Genomic DNA, 15719 nt, shown 5'->3' with positions numbered 1-15719 from the left:
GACCAACGATATTCGCGTTTATGAAGTGCCTGCAATCAAAGTAACTGCTTTAAGGTTCACAGAAACTGCCAGAGTTAGAATTGTGAAGGCTGGTGGGGAGTACCTTACTTTTGATCAGCTGGCCATTGAAGCTCCTCCAGGCCAAGACACGGTTCTTCTTAGAGGTCCCAAAAATGCTCGGAAGGCTGTCAAGCACTTTGAATGAGCTCCTGGTGTGCCACACAACCACTCAAGCTTTGGTCGCCCATGTAAACTCTAACAGAACAACCATAACTCAACCACCATCGTAGCACTACTCACCTTGAACCTCAACCTCAGCCATTCCTGCGTTAACCAATTTTCACTGCAGTAAAAAGAACAAATTAATTAGTAAAAGATGCAAAAATCCAGAAAATCCCCAATTTGGAATTAAGACAAAATTCAAGGAAAAAGTTCATGCTCAGATTACCGTTCCGATTCTAGCATCAAAAAGGGCCACTCCAATTTCTGAGCACGAAAGGAGCTTCGCAGAGTAACTTCCTGTAACACCAAAGACACATATTCAAACCCTAATTCATGAGGGATAAATAGGGGGGAGAACAACAGAAAAGGGGAGGAGAATTCGAAAAACGAAAAAGGGAGGCGACCATAAACGATAGAAACCCTAATCACCAAATTAAGGACAAACCTGTGAGCTTCATCGTTGTCGTGGTCACCGCCGGAGGTGAGCTCTCTTTTGCTTCAGCCTGTGATTTTTTGTACGATTCAGAAGCGATTAGGAGAAACGCGTGTTTGAGGGAGGATTATGATGAGAGAGACGTGAGTTGGAGAGAACGATTTTGTGAGTGAGGTTGAGAACTCGCGAGATTGTGAGAGACGCGAGGGTAAGATTGTGAGTGAGATTGGGAGAAGAAGAGCGAGAGAGCTAGACGATGAAGTCTGTTTTCTTTTCTTTTTTTCAATTTTTTTCTCTAATTTATTTTAGATAGAATAATCCATTTTAAAAAAACTATTAAAATCCATTTAATTTCCCTAGGTATTTAGTTAATAAATGTTTGTTTATATTTTCAATTTATTTCCTCCTTTTCAATTCACTTTCCCATTGTAAACCCAACAGCCGAACGGCTGGGTTTAATTAGGTTAGTCTAACAGTTTTTTATTAGTTTTTTTTTAGTTTAATTCTAATTTTAGTCCACTTTAGTTTATTTATCCAATCTAACATCAAAGTAACAACTAGTCATAAGTGGCCTGGTGGAGAGGGGTGGTTTCCATAGTCTCAAGAGGAGTGGGTTCAATACTCGTATGTAGCACTTTTTTAGTATTTCATTTTCTTTTAGCATTTTATTTTTTTAGTATTTTATTGTCTTTTAGCATTTTGTTTCTTTTAATATTTTTTTTATGTCCATGTTTCTTTATTAAATTCGTCATGCATGCAAAACCATTTTAAAACTATAAAAATCATTTCTTTTCTCGATTCAATATCGAGCCCATTTCCACACCCTTGTAAGTCGATTGCTTTTTTAAGCATCGCCATCAACCTCACATAGCTTACTCTTGGGCTTTCTTACAATTAGCCGGTTCTCTTGCACTTACACTCATGCATTGCATTATTTGTTGTTTGGGCCCGATTTAATTGTTTCATGATTTTTTAATCCCCATTTAACAAGATGTACCCCACTCCCCCGATGTGTAATAATCTTGTATTGTTTTATTTCTTTATTTACTTGACTGTTTAGTTAGATACTAACACAAGAGTAAAATCAACAATTTCAAAAAATACAAAAATATGACTCGATCCGACGTCGAGTATTTTCTCAATAAACAAATCAACTCATTTCTCCCTCCTATTCCATCCCATTTCAAAAAAAACTTCATCAAATGCTTGATCCAACGTCAAGCCATTTTTCATAATCAAAAACTCAAAAAATATTAATTCATAATTAAGACCTTTTCAATAAAGATGGAAGTGGAACGTGGTGTATACCACGCACTCCTGAGACTAGGATTCGAGATGTATATCTCGCCAATCCTAGCTCTCGCCATCATCCAAGTTTATCCACTTTGTTTTCTTTCAAACACTCATTCAAATTTCTCTTAAACGTCCATCAATACTTGATCTAGGTCAAGTCATTTTCACAACAAAACTCAAAATACCTAATTCTTATTTAACACTTTCTCAATAAAGGTGGAAATGGAACATGGTGTATACCATGCACTCCTGAGGTTAAGATTCGAGACGTATGCCTCGCCAATCTTAACTCTCGCCATCGCCTAAAATTGTCAATGCGGTTTCTTCAAACCCTTTCTCAATCAAATTCCAAAATACTTAATTCCTATCTTAAACTCTTTCAATAAAGATGGAAATGGAACATGGTGTATACCGTGCACTCCTGAGGCTAGGATTCGAGATGTATATCTCGCTCATCCAAGTTCTCGCCATCACTCAAAATACATCCAACCAATCAAACTCTTTCTCGCCGCCGTGCGATTAATCAAAAAACCTTTTTCATAAATGAAAGATATATTGTCTTAAGAGATACAAAACAATGTTTCGGCCACGATTGTTGAGTAGAGATAAATGACGCTTTTCCGAATGTAGATTTATAAATCCGTTCGATGTGTGGTATGCGTTCACTCCTCATCTATTTTGGGTAAAACGATGTTTTTGTCGATTAATACAATATAGCTTTCGCTAAAATCGACCAACAAACAAACATTTTTCTACCCAGAACTACGTAAGCCTTGATTTCTCTTTTGAGATACGTAGGAGCAGGATTTATAAATCTTGTCAGGCCCACTAATAAAAAACTTAGGTTTAGTCCTTCGTCAAAAATCCAAAAACATTTCTTCTCTCTTCTATTCTTTCTTTCCCACCTAATAATTTGAAAAGCCTAATATTTTAACTAACACTAATGCACACAACTGACCTAATGGTTCCCGTTGAGTACAACGGACGTGAGGGGTGCTAATACCTCCCCCTTGCGTAATCGACTCCCGAACCCTGATATCGGTTGCGATGACCATATCTTATCCTTTCTTTTGTCTTGGGTTTTATCGATATTTCCCCTTTCCTTTTTAGGAATAAATAAAGTTCGGTGGCGACTCTGTTCAGTCCATCATTGCGAGCGTGCGATCGCGCTTCGCTTTGAAGTCGTATCCCCATTTTTTCGAGGTGCGACAGATGGCGACTCTGCTGGGGAAGACATTCAATCCCTAAGTGAGTCAAGCCTAGTTAGGACGTCTGTGTGCCTTTGTTTGTTTAATTATGTGGCTTTTCCCTTATTTATTGCTTTTTAATATCTTTATTGTTATATTGATATTTGTTGCATATTGGTTCCACCGTGTTGGGTACTTGGATCTTGATTGCAAACCATGTGGGAAAGACTCTACACCCGAGTCTGGAGTGAAAAAAAACAACATAAGATAGGATGATGGTTGAGTAGTACGGACTCCCGAGGTGGATACTTCGTAAGAGTCGGTACGAGAAGCTCACTTAGAGTAGATTCTTTTGCAAATATTGTCGCCCGAGGTGTATACCTCGTAAGCTTCGATGTTTCAAAGGGGTCCATGACTCTAAGAACCTTTTAGAACATTGAAACTTTGACCAACTAGAAATGATGGTTGCGTAGTATGGATCCCCGAGGTGGATACTTCGTAAGGATCGATACGAGAACCTCGCTCAGAATAGATTCTCTAGATGGAGTTGATGACCGGAAAATATTTTCCGTAAGCGTCAAACAGTCTTTTGAATCCATGACTCTGAGTACCCTGTCTAGAACCCAGTCGATGGTTGCGTAGTACGGACTCCCGAGGTGAATACTTCGTAAGAGTCGGTACGAGAACCTCACCCAGAATAGATTCCCTTGATGGAGTTGACGACCGGAAAGTATTTCCCGTAAGCGTCAAACATTCTTGTGAATCAATGACTCTGGGGATCCTTTGTAACAAAGCCCTAGACCATATCCGGTGAGAACCATGTTTTGGAAAAGCAATCAAATTTATCCATACTTCGGACTTTTGAACCCGTGTGTTGAAAAAACACAAATATGCATGGCCTGCATTGCATTCATTCACATCTCATTGCATCTGCATCTCATCATAACGCATGTCATTTTCCAGACAAAATAAAAAAAACTCATCCATCCTTTGTCCGTGAAGCAAAGTGATTCTCAACACGCGTTTAGAACAAAGAACCATGTCTCAGGCGATGATGGACGAGCTAAGGAAAAGCCAAGAAGCACTGAAGGGGGAACTTAATCTTTTGAAGAGCCAAATGAGATGGGTCTTGGAAACCCTACAAGTCTTGTTGAGAAAAGAGGGTCACCCAATATACACTGCTGCAACAAAGAGAGCTACTACCCCGCACCCATCTGGTGTTACCCCAAGTCAAGGGAAGTTCTATGTGGCAACTCCTCATTTACCAGTATATGGACCTCCCTCAAGACGTCATCATCAACATCCTCTGGATATTGGTCCTCAAAGTCACCAAAGCCAGGTTCAGAACAAAAATCAGAATCAGAACAAGAGGAACAAGGATCACAATGACTCGATTCTGGTGCCATATAGCAAGCTCTACCCGCAACTGATCCAAAATGCTTTGGTAACCCCTCGAGCTCTCACACCTGTGTCACCATACCTGTCATGGTACAATCCAAATGCAACATGTGAATTCCATAAAGGAGCATTGGGACATGACATGGATTCTTGCTTAGCGCTGAAAGCCTTGGTGCGAGGGTTGATCAACAAAAAGAGCTTAATCTTTGAAGAAGATCATCCCAAGGTCAAGTGCGAATACCATACTGGGACAATGGGACACTCCATCGAGGAATGCAAGAGTTTTAAGCTCAAGTTGCAAGGATTGATTGACATAAGGTCACTAACACTCAAGGAGGAAGGCTCAGGTACATATACCTTGATTTCTGAGCCAGGTAATGAGAAAGGGAAAGGACCCTTGAGACCCCTCAAGGTTTTATACCACAAGGAAGATGTCAGGGATGTGGCTAATGAGCTATCATTGTTTCCTGGTAAGAGCATTGAGATACCACCTTGGATTTCCAATGTCACGACCCATACCAATGAAAGAAAAGGAGAAGTGAGTAGTGGATCCAGGAGGGTTGCGTTCAACGATGAGATTGAAGGAAAAGAATTTGAGGATCATCATGCTGATGTCAAAAAGCTTGTTGATCCCAACCTTCAAGTTTGAAGAAGTCAATTCCCTAAAGTTGGCAATCATTTGGCTATTTCAACACTTCTTTTGTAGTTTCTTTGCATGTTGGTTGTTATTTGCTTTTAAACATTGTTGTTTTCTTTGAATTGGTAAGATTAATGAAATGTTTATGCATCTTTTGAATTGATCCATTCGTATTCACTAGTTTCTCATTTATGTTAAAAACAAAAATACTCCTCTCATTCACTTTTGTTTATCAAACCGTTGTGTTAACAAAGATTGGAAGGAGGATGATGAAAATAAAGCACCTGAAACTATTGTGGTATGCTTTTGAGTAAAACCTTGTCGATGATGTAAGGCATTGTTTCAAATCCCCAAACACTAGAGTGATAAGGAGTTAATCCCTAGACAACCACTTTGAGCCTAGAATTTGGTGTTTATTTCGGATCTAAATCCCTTAATCTTAACCTGGGGCAGGGTAGTTATGTTCAGATAGTTTGATCGTGCATTCGATCTTTCAAAAAAAAAATCGTCCATATGTACACCCTCCAATTAGGTTCAACCACATGTTATCCTTCGCGCACATGTTGAAGTGTCGAAGAAGTTAAGAAAAGTTAAAATTAGTGTTGGTTGATCCTTATCCACCAATAATGTGGCAGTCAATACCTTTAAAGAATAAAAAAGGCCCGCTAAGTCAAATGCCACAAAATGACTTAGGCAAACGTCAGGGCATCCCTATGGACCGAAAGCTTCAAAGAAGCGGTCCAAGAAAAATTAGGGAATAAAGAAAATCAATCAAAAGAGGTCATTAAATCCTTAACAAAAAATAAAATAAGGGGACTGCCATTTCAAGAAAATTCGTCTTGAATCCCCATCACACCTTCGAACCCTCTTGGAAGTCGAATGCGTGTATTGAATTAACTGAACATAGGAATTGGAGATCATCAAGAAGAAGGGGTGGGTAAAAATAAATTTTGAGCCTTATATCCTTTTGTTTCAAAAAAAACCGTGAACCAGACCACGTTATAACCCTTAAAAGACCTAATTGAGGTAGGGTTTATTTTGAAAGCATACTATAACAAGGTTGTGTTAACTTGACTCCAAACGATTTTTGTTAATCAGGTGATAGCACCAACTTGCATACTGTGAATGACGTGATCACCATTGTGTTCTTATCAACGACTCGTTCACTGTATTTCACCCGTTCATATCAATAAATTTTGATTTCAAATTTTTGCATAAGCATTGAATTAAAATTACCATTTTTTGAATGAACAATCTTATTTGCGAGTCAACACTTAGCATCAAAGAAATTCAATACATAGTTGAGGAACTTGATGGAGTGAAAGAAGTCTATTCAGGGGCAAATCACTTTGAGCATCAGTTAATTCGAGCTAATCACCCTAAGGGTCATCTAGCCAAGAGTAATCTACTTCAAGAATCAGACCGGGGCAAGCCACCTCAGAGCTCAGTAAGTCCAATCACTCCATGGTTCAGTTAGCCAAGAGTAATTTGCTTCAATATTTAGACTGGGGCAAGCCACCTCAGAGCTCAATGAGTCCAACTATCCAAAGGACAGCTAACCAAGAGTCTGCCATTCCAACAATTGGTTATTCAAGTTCAGACCACTGCAAGTTTCAAACACTTGGGGTAGGACATCTCGAGGTAGTCTCATGGCAAGTTGTTTTCAAACCCACCTTCAAGGTGAACATTTTCAAAGACCCAACAAACTGGGGCAAGATGAGCCACAGAGGGGCAGAACCTCTTTCTTCGTGCTTTCAAACTGCTCAAACAAATTCTGCCATACGTCAACAACTATTGAGTTTAAGACGAGTGCCCGAAAATTATGCTAGCACGATTCATTAATCCTCCCAAAGGATCCCATTGGCAAAGTTGTGGTTATCAAACTGGATAGAATCCTCCCTTGACAACATCTATCATAAAATATTCGGTTGAGTTCTCGGTGTTGAGGAATCATGAGCTTCCATAAAAAGCCTTTACAAACTCCCAGTCTGCCCAGTGTCAGCATTCTCATAATCATGATCATTCATATATCATGCATAAAAGGAAATTCAAATCATGCATAGCCGAAATGTACTTCGTGCTCATTTTGCATTGACCCAGGTCTCGTTGTCGATCCTAGATCCTTTGACCTTTGATTCCAGTTTGTATTTGGTGCCCTTAAACCCACATCCGGTTTTCGCAGTCATTTTCAAATCCAATTTTTGTTCAATACTATTCAGGTCATGTATGAACCTGTTGTTGAGCTTTTATTCTGGGGTCAGGTCATACTTGAACCTGCTCTGAAAAGTTTTTCCTTTTGTTCAATACCATTCAGGTCATGTATGAACCTGTTGTTGAGCTTTATTCCGGTGTCAGGTCATACTTGAACCTGCTCTGAAGAGTTTTTCCAATTTTTGTTCAATACCATTCAGGTCATGTATGAACCTGTTGTTGAGCTTTTATTCCGGGGTCAGGTCATACTTGAACCTGCTCTGAAGAGTTTTTCCAATTCTTGTTCAATACTATTCAGGTCATATATGAACCTGTTGTTGAGCTTTATTCTGGGGTCAGGTCATACTTGAACCTGCTCTGAAGAGTTTTTCCAATTTTTGTTCAATACCATTCAGGTCATGTATGAACCTGTTGTTGAGCTTTTATTCCGGGGTCCGGTCATATTTGAACCTGCTCTGAAGAGTTTTTCCAATTTTTGTTCAATACTATTCAGGTCATGTATGAACCTGTTGTTGAGCTTTTATTCCGGGGTCCGGTCATATTTGAACCTGCTCTGAAGAGTTTTTCCAATTTTTGTTCAATACTATTCAGGTCATGTATGAACCTGTTGTTGAGCTTTTATTCCGGGGTCCGGTCATATTTGAACCTGCTCTGAAGAGTTTTTCCAACTTTTGTTCAATACTATTCAGGTCATATATGAACCTGTCGTTGAACCCTTATTCCGGTGTCAGGTCATATATGAACCTGCTCTGAAGAGTTATTCTCCATGGTTATTCCCCAGCATTGTCAGGTCATATATGAACCTGTTTGTTGTATATGAACCTGTTGTAGCATCTTTTCCTTTATTCGGGTTTAGTAAGTCATGTGTGAACTTACTACCGAAATCCCTTGTATTCTAAGTGTCGTTTATCAAATCTCACTTTGAATACTCCCCAGTGTGTGTCTGATTCTCCAGCAGGACTGTTTCTCCAGCAAGTTTGGTTTTACCCCATTTGTCTGTCTCCCTGGGATCATCAGTATTCCCCACAGATTGGTCTATCTTGTAGCATCCCCTGTCAAGGGTCCACCATATCCCTAGCAGGGAAGAAAATTAAAAAAAAATCATGCATCCACGCATATCATGTCATGCATATCATATCATGTCATATCATATCATATCATATCACATCATGTCATAGGGATTCAGGATCAAAATCCGGGTCTTCTTAGTATTTAACCATCTCCCACTATGATCATATGAAGAGTGTCCTGCTTCATATTCTCTAGTTGAAGACGTTTAAATAGGGGCAACTGTCATACCCCGATTTTGGTCCTGAATTTTTTTTCATTTTTTCTTTTTCACTTAGGCGTTTGGCCTAAAGTTCATTTGCATACATTCATCGCCAAATCCATTTTTTTATTGATAGACATTGGTCATTATCTAGCTTCTTGATCATGGTGTTTTTGATTATAAAATGAATTTTAATTATTTGACTTTTTTTAATTTTAATTTGATTTTAATTTCGAATTAAGTTTAATTCCAAATTTCAATTTAATCTTAATTGTTTATTTTACTAATGAATCAAACTCTAATTGATTTTAATTTCCAAATGAATATTAGAGTTGATATCAAAGTAATTTTAACGAATTATAGATTAATTTGATTTTAATTTGATTTTTGCTGATTTGTTATTATTATTTAAATTGATATTTAAATTAATCTTGGATTATTCCTAAAAATCCATATCCATTTTATAATCAAATATCCAAACTCTTTGAACCCACAATTAAATCCTTTTTTTTTTAATCCAATAACCCATTTTAACTATACAAACCAAAACTCATTTACTTAAGTTTATGTCCAATTTCACATTAGAATTAGCCATTAACTATCCAAATAGCGTACATGTCCAAATCAGATAAATAAAATAACAATTGGAAAGTGAATGAAAAGCAAAAGCAGCAACACAACAACCCAAAACAGTGGGAGACGGCATACAAGCCAAATGCAAAAAGTTGCTATGTACCAAGTATCCAAAACTGTTCCAGCTAGCAGCATCAACACGAGCCAGCTGCAGTAAACGGCGATGCAAGGTAAGCAAAACGCAAGTCACGGAAACTCTAAAGCTAGCATCCCGTAACCACCTGCAAGAGTATGGTACATTGCCGGATAACCATCTGAACCATCTGTTGGCTATTTCCCTCACTATCTTTGAAGCAGCCAGGCTTGCCAAGGGGAAACCACTCTTCATTTCCAAAGAAACCTGCAATATCACAGCAGTCCCTGTTTCATTTACAAAAGCCACAATAGCAAATTGGAAAGAACATGACAGCATCGAAAAAAACTCACCGTAACTGCTGATAATTGTTTGGTTCCCCACAGCAGAAGCTATAATGGAGTGTTAATTGTTATGCTTCGGTTGACGACAAGGATGCATTGTTAGACAAACACATAGCCGATGATACTTTCAGTGATCTAAAGCTACAGGATACTCGGCGACCAATAAAACTTCTTGCAGTAGTTCTATCTTGGGTTTTTGTGGTTGTCTCAGACTCTGTGAAGTTCCTACAATGGTCTTCATTGTTATCATCACGGAAGGGTGTTGCATTTTCAACCTTGGATTTGGCAGTTGTTACTGGTCTTATGCACAAACAGGAAAACAAAGTTATCTGCATTCCGGTTGTTGTAGCTGTTGTCTCACCTTTTCCACCATCTGATAAATTGGGATTAACTCCGTTCAGAGAGAGGCTGAAGAGATAATTCCCATGAAACCAATGAAAATGGACTGGGTTCCGTCCATTCCCCTGAAGGACCGAGATAGCCAAGTGGAAAGACTGAAGACTGAAATATTTATACTTCGTTGCACCCAAAGAAGGTCTGCTTTAAAGCACCTGAAGTTGGATAGAAATGCGAGTACTGCTTGCCTTATTTCTATCAGCCATTTAAGGAAGATGCGTTTGAACAGAGCACCATTTGTTCACCTGCAACAAACAATAATTAACATAACAGCAGTACAACAGCCAGCATAAATTAATAAACCAACAGCCTTCCAATGCATTGAAGATCATACAATAGAGAGAAACGTGCAGTTCAGGTCATCATGGGGATATTGAATTCTCCTGTCAAAGCCTGGCATTGTGCTGCTGCTGAGTTACTTGGCCGATTGATCATTAATCCTGACAACGAACCTTTCTTGCTATCATTTTTTTCCACAGATACACAAACGTTTGATTGACCTTATCAGCTTACCGGCAATTGATGCTCAGGCAGCTGCTATAGGTGCACTCTATAACCTTGCTGAAGTTAATATGGATTGCAGGTTGAAGATTGCTAGTGAGCGATGGGCAATAGATCGATTGCTCAAAGTAATTAAGACACCACATCCTGTTCCAGAAGTTTGTCGGAAAGCTGCCATGATATTAGAGAGTCTTGTTTCTGAGCCACAAAACAGAATTTTGTTGCTAGCCTATGAGAATGCTTTTTCTGAGATACTTTTCACAGATAGCAAATATTCTGACACGTTTGCGAGGATATTGTATGAACTAACATCTCGACCAAGTAACAAAGTGGCAACAGCTCGTGGCATCTGGGGCATGTAACTTCTATCCATCCCCTTTTCACTCGCAGCAGCAAGAAGCTCCATCCACAATGGGTATCGATTTGAAGGCCGGGGGCAAGTCCAAGAAGACAAAAGGAACCACACCAAAATCTGATGATATCTATCTCAAGCTTCTCGTCAAGCTTTACCGTTTCCTTGCTCGGAGGGCTCCAGGTTGATTCGCCACATGAAGGGAAACGAGGGTAAGATTGCTGTAGTTGTGGGGGGGCTGTGACCAACGATATTCGCGTTTATGAAGTGCCTGCAATCAAAGTAACTGCTTTAAGGTTCACAGAAACTGCCAGAGTTAGAATTGTGAAGGCTGGTGGGGAGTACCTTACTTTTGATCAGCTGGCCATTTAAGCTCCTCCAGGCCAAGACACGGTTCTTCTTAGAGGTCCCAAAAATGCTCGGAAGGCTGTCAAGCACTTTGAATGAGCTCCTGGTGTGCCACACAACCACTCAAGCTTTGGTCGCCCATGTAAACTCTAACAGAACAACCATAACTCAACCACCATCGTAGCACTACTCACCTTGAACCTCAACCTCAGCCATTCCTGCGTTAACCAATTTTCACTGCAGTAAAAAGAACAAATTAATTAGTAAAAGATGCAAAAATCCAGAAAATCCCCAATTTGGAATTAAGACAAAATTCAAGGAAAAAGTTCATGCTCAGATTACCGTTCCGATTCTAGCATCAAAAAGGGCCACTCCAATTTCTGAGCACGAAAGGAGCTTCGCAGAGTAACTTCCTGTAACACCAAAGACACATATTCAAACCCTAATTCATGAGGGATAAATAGGGGGGAGAACAACAGAAAAGGGGAGGAGAATTCGAAAAACGAAAAAGGGAGGCGACCATAAACGATAGAAACCCTAATCACCAAATTAAGGACAAACCTGTGAGCTTCATCGTTGTCGTGGTCACCGCCGGAGGTGAGCTCTCTTTTGCTTCAGCCTGTGATTTTTTGTACGATTCAGAAGCGATTAGGAGAAACGCGTGTTTGAGGGAGGATTATGATGAGAGAGACGTGAGTTGGAGAGAACGATTTTGTGAGTGAGGTTGAGAACTCGCGAGATTGTGAGAGACGCGAGGGTAAGATTGTGAGTGAGATTGGGAGAAGAAGAGCGAGAGAGCTAGACGATGAAGTCTGTTTTCTTTTCTTTTTTTCAATTTTTTTCTCTAATTTATTTTAGATAGAATAATCCATTTTAAAAAAACTATTAAAATCCATTTAATTTCCCTAGGTATTTAGTTAATAAATGTTTGTTTATATTTTCAATTTATTTCCTCCTTTTCAATTCACTTTCCCATTGTAAACCCAACAGCCGAACGACTGGGTTTAATTAGGTTAGTCTAACAGTTTTTTATTAGTTTTTTTTTTAGTTTAATTCTAATTTTAGTCCACTTTAGTTTATTTATCCAATCTAACATCAAAGTAACAACTAGTCATAAGTGGCCTGGTGGAGAGGGGTGGTTTCCATAGTCTCAAGAGGAGTGGGTTCAATACTCGTATGTAGCACTTTTTTAGTATTTCATTTTCTTTTAGCATTTTATTTTTTTAGTATTTTATTGTCTTTTAGCATTTTGTTTCTTTTAATATTTTTTTTATGTCCATGTTTCTTTATTAAATTCGTCATGCATGCAAAACCATTTTAAAACTATAAAAATCATTTCTTTTCTCGATTCAATATCGAGCCCATTTCCACACCCTTGTAAGTCGATTGCTTTTTTAAGCATCGCCATCAACCTCACATAGCTTACTCTTGGGCTTTCTTACAATTAGCCGGTTCTCTTGCACTTACACTCATGCATTGCATTATTTGTTGTTTGGGCCCGATTTAATTGTTTCATGATTTTTTAATCCCCATTTAACAAGATGTACCCCACTCCCCCGATGTGTAATAATCTTGTATTGTTTTATTTCTTTATTTACTTGACTGTTTAGTTAGATACTAACACAAGAGTAAAATCAACAATTTCAAAAAATACAAAAATATGACTCGATCCGACGTCGAGTATTTTCTCAATAAACAAATCAACTCATTTCTCCCTCCTATTCCATCCCATTTCAAAAAAAACTTCATCAAATGCTTGATCCAACGTCAAGCCATTTTTCATAATCAAAAACTCAAAAATATTAATTCATAATTAAGACCTTTTCAATAAAGATGGAAGTGGAACGTGGTGTATACCACGCACTCCTGAGACTAGGATTCGAGATGTATATCTCGCCAATCCTAGCTCTCGCCATCATCCAAGTTTATCCACTTTGTTTTCTTTCAAACACTCATTCAAATTTCTCTTAAACGTCCATCAATACTTGATCTAGGTCAAGTCATTTTCACAACAAAACTCAAAATACCTAATTCTTATTTAACACTTTCTCAATAAAGGTGGAAATGGAACATGGTGTATACCATGCACTCCTGAGGTTAAGATTCGAGACGTATGCCTCGCCAATCTTAACTCTCGCCATCGCCTAAAATTGTCAATGCGGTTTCTTCAAACCCTTTCTCAATCAAATTCCAAAATACTTAATTCCTATCTTAAACTCTTTCAATAAAGATGGAAATGGAACATGGTGTATACCGTGCACTCCTGAGGCTAGGATTCGAGATGTATATCTCGCTCATCCAAGTTCTCGCCATCACTCAAAATACATCCAACCAATCAAACTCTTTCTCGCCGCCGTGCGATTAATCAAAAAACCTTTTTCATAAATGAAAGATATATTGTCTTAAGAGATACAAAACAATGTTTCGGCCACGATTGTTGAGTAGAGATAAATGACGCTTTTCCGAATGTAGATTTATAAATCCGTTCGATGTGTGGTATGCGTTCACTCCTCATCTATTTTGGGTAAAACGATGTTTTTGTCGATTAATACAATATAGCTTTCGCTAAAATCGACCAACAAACAAACATTTTTCTACCCAGAACTACGTAAGCCTTGATTTCTCTTTTGAGATACGTAGGAGCAGGATTTATAAATCTTGTCAGGCCCACTAATAAAAAACTTAGGTTTAGTCCTTCGTCAAAAATCCAAAAACATTTCTTCTCTCTTCTATTCTTTCTTTCCCACCTAATAATTTGAAAAGCCTAATATTTTAACTAACACTAATGCACACAACTGACCTAATGGTTCCCGTTGAGTACAACGGACGTGAGGGGTGCTAATACCTTCCCCTTGCGTAATCGACTCTCGAACCCTGATATCGGTTGCGATGACCATATCTTATCCTTTCTTTTGTCTTGGGTTTTATCGATATTTCCCCTTTCCTTTTTAGGAATAAATAAAGTTCGGTGGCGACTCTGTTCAGTCCATCATTGCGAGCGTGCGATCGCGCTTCGCTTTGAAGTCATATCCCCATTTTTTCGAGGTGCGACACCATGCTATAATGAATAATTGGTTGGAAAATAATAAGTGTGATTTGTGTAGAGATTAAGACTCTGTTAACAAAATGATTCAAAATCAGCATAATGAGATACATACACCATTTGATTGCATCATCATAGTGTTAGAGCACAGATTCAAAGATAACAATATATTCACAGTTGGTCGACAATATATCGAGCAGGATTGAATTTTATTTTTCACGAAGCCAAACAAACTGAGAATGTAGGTTCCGATAGCTCAAAGTATGGTTGAACACTTAGGAAAATGCATGGTCTCTCACGTGCTTGTCTAATTTCAAAAAAGCTGAAAACATGATAGCCCAATACATATGGATGAGGTTTGTACTAATTGGAAAAGGCTCAGATTTGATGATAATGGTGTGATGAAGGACGATAGATCAAATACTTTTATCTTGACCAAATCAGAAGTGATACTAAAGAGTTTTGAAAGTCGATGACAATATGAAACTCCACATCAAAGAGTAAATGAGGAAGATTGCTTATCCAAAAATCACATATTTGAAACCAGCGTCTCAATCGATAAAAATAAAATATTCTCCTAAGAAAATCAAACCAACACTAAGTGACAATCCAATAATGCAATCTCCTTCGTATTCTAGAATATCCCTTTAGACAAAATTGAATTTCTAAGTTCCATATTGGCCTAAAACTTGTATAAATATGAGTCTATCATCTCATCTTTTTAACAAAACCACATCACACCATAATCAACCTATATTGTATGTTGCAAATGTATACTTCAACAACGCGAATGTCTCACTTGAATTTAAGGCCATAGAGTACACCTCTCTTATAGATATGAAATTCACGATAGAGAATCTCCTATAATACTAAAATAATCAAAGAATTGTGAAGCTCGAGTATCGTTCATCGTCGATTGATAATGAAGGAAAGATTCAGTTATGCGAGTATGAGTTGAAGACGAATGAATATTTAAGGGTTCTGTGGAGTATATTTCACCATTACAAAACAAAAGATCTAATCAAGTTGGATACGAAGATTGCGAGATCAACCAAAAATATTCTGAAGATGTTGAAACGTCTTATTTGATGATAAAATGTATTATTCGATTTACTTTAACGATTATTTATGTAATGTTTCCTTTTTTACGTATGTCATAACAATTATCGATGTTAATTTATCTTTATTTTTACATTTTTAATCATAGTTCAATGAATTTCAGAAATATATATCCACAAAATGAAGATACCTATCTAAATTATATTTTTGTTATAACCTTATGACCTCACTCAAAAAAAATGAATGAATTATGTGTAAATGAGATTGGATATATAAATATATTTCAGAATTTTGGAGGTGATTTTGATTTTTTTCAGGT

The 15719-nt window shown here is 38.0% G+C and overlaps 1 pseudogene; it reads left to right on the top strand.

Annotated features, from left to right (window-relative positions):
- The first annotated feature begins 10141 nt into the window (after positions 1-10141).
- On the top strand, positions 10142-10966 carry LOC127104619 (armadillo repeat-containing protein LFR-like; annotated as a pseudogene).
- Positions 10967-15719: the final 4753 nt, after the last annotated feature.

The sequence above is a fragment of the Lathyrus oleraceus genome, chromosome 7 (assembly GCF_024323335.1).
Source record: "Lathyrus oleraceus cultivar Zhongwan6 chromosome 7, CAAS_Psat_ZW6_1.0, whole genome shotgun sequence".
Taxonomy (NCBI): domain Eukaryota; kingdom Viridiplantae; phylum Streptophyta; class Magnoliopsida; order Fabales; family Fabaceae; genus Lathyrus; species Lathyrus oleraceus.
This window is presented reverse-complemented; position numbering and strand designations above follow the sequence as displayed.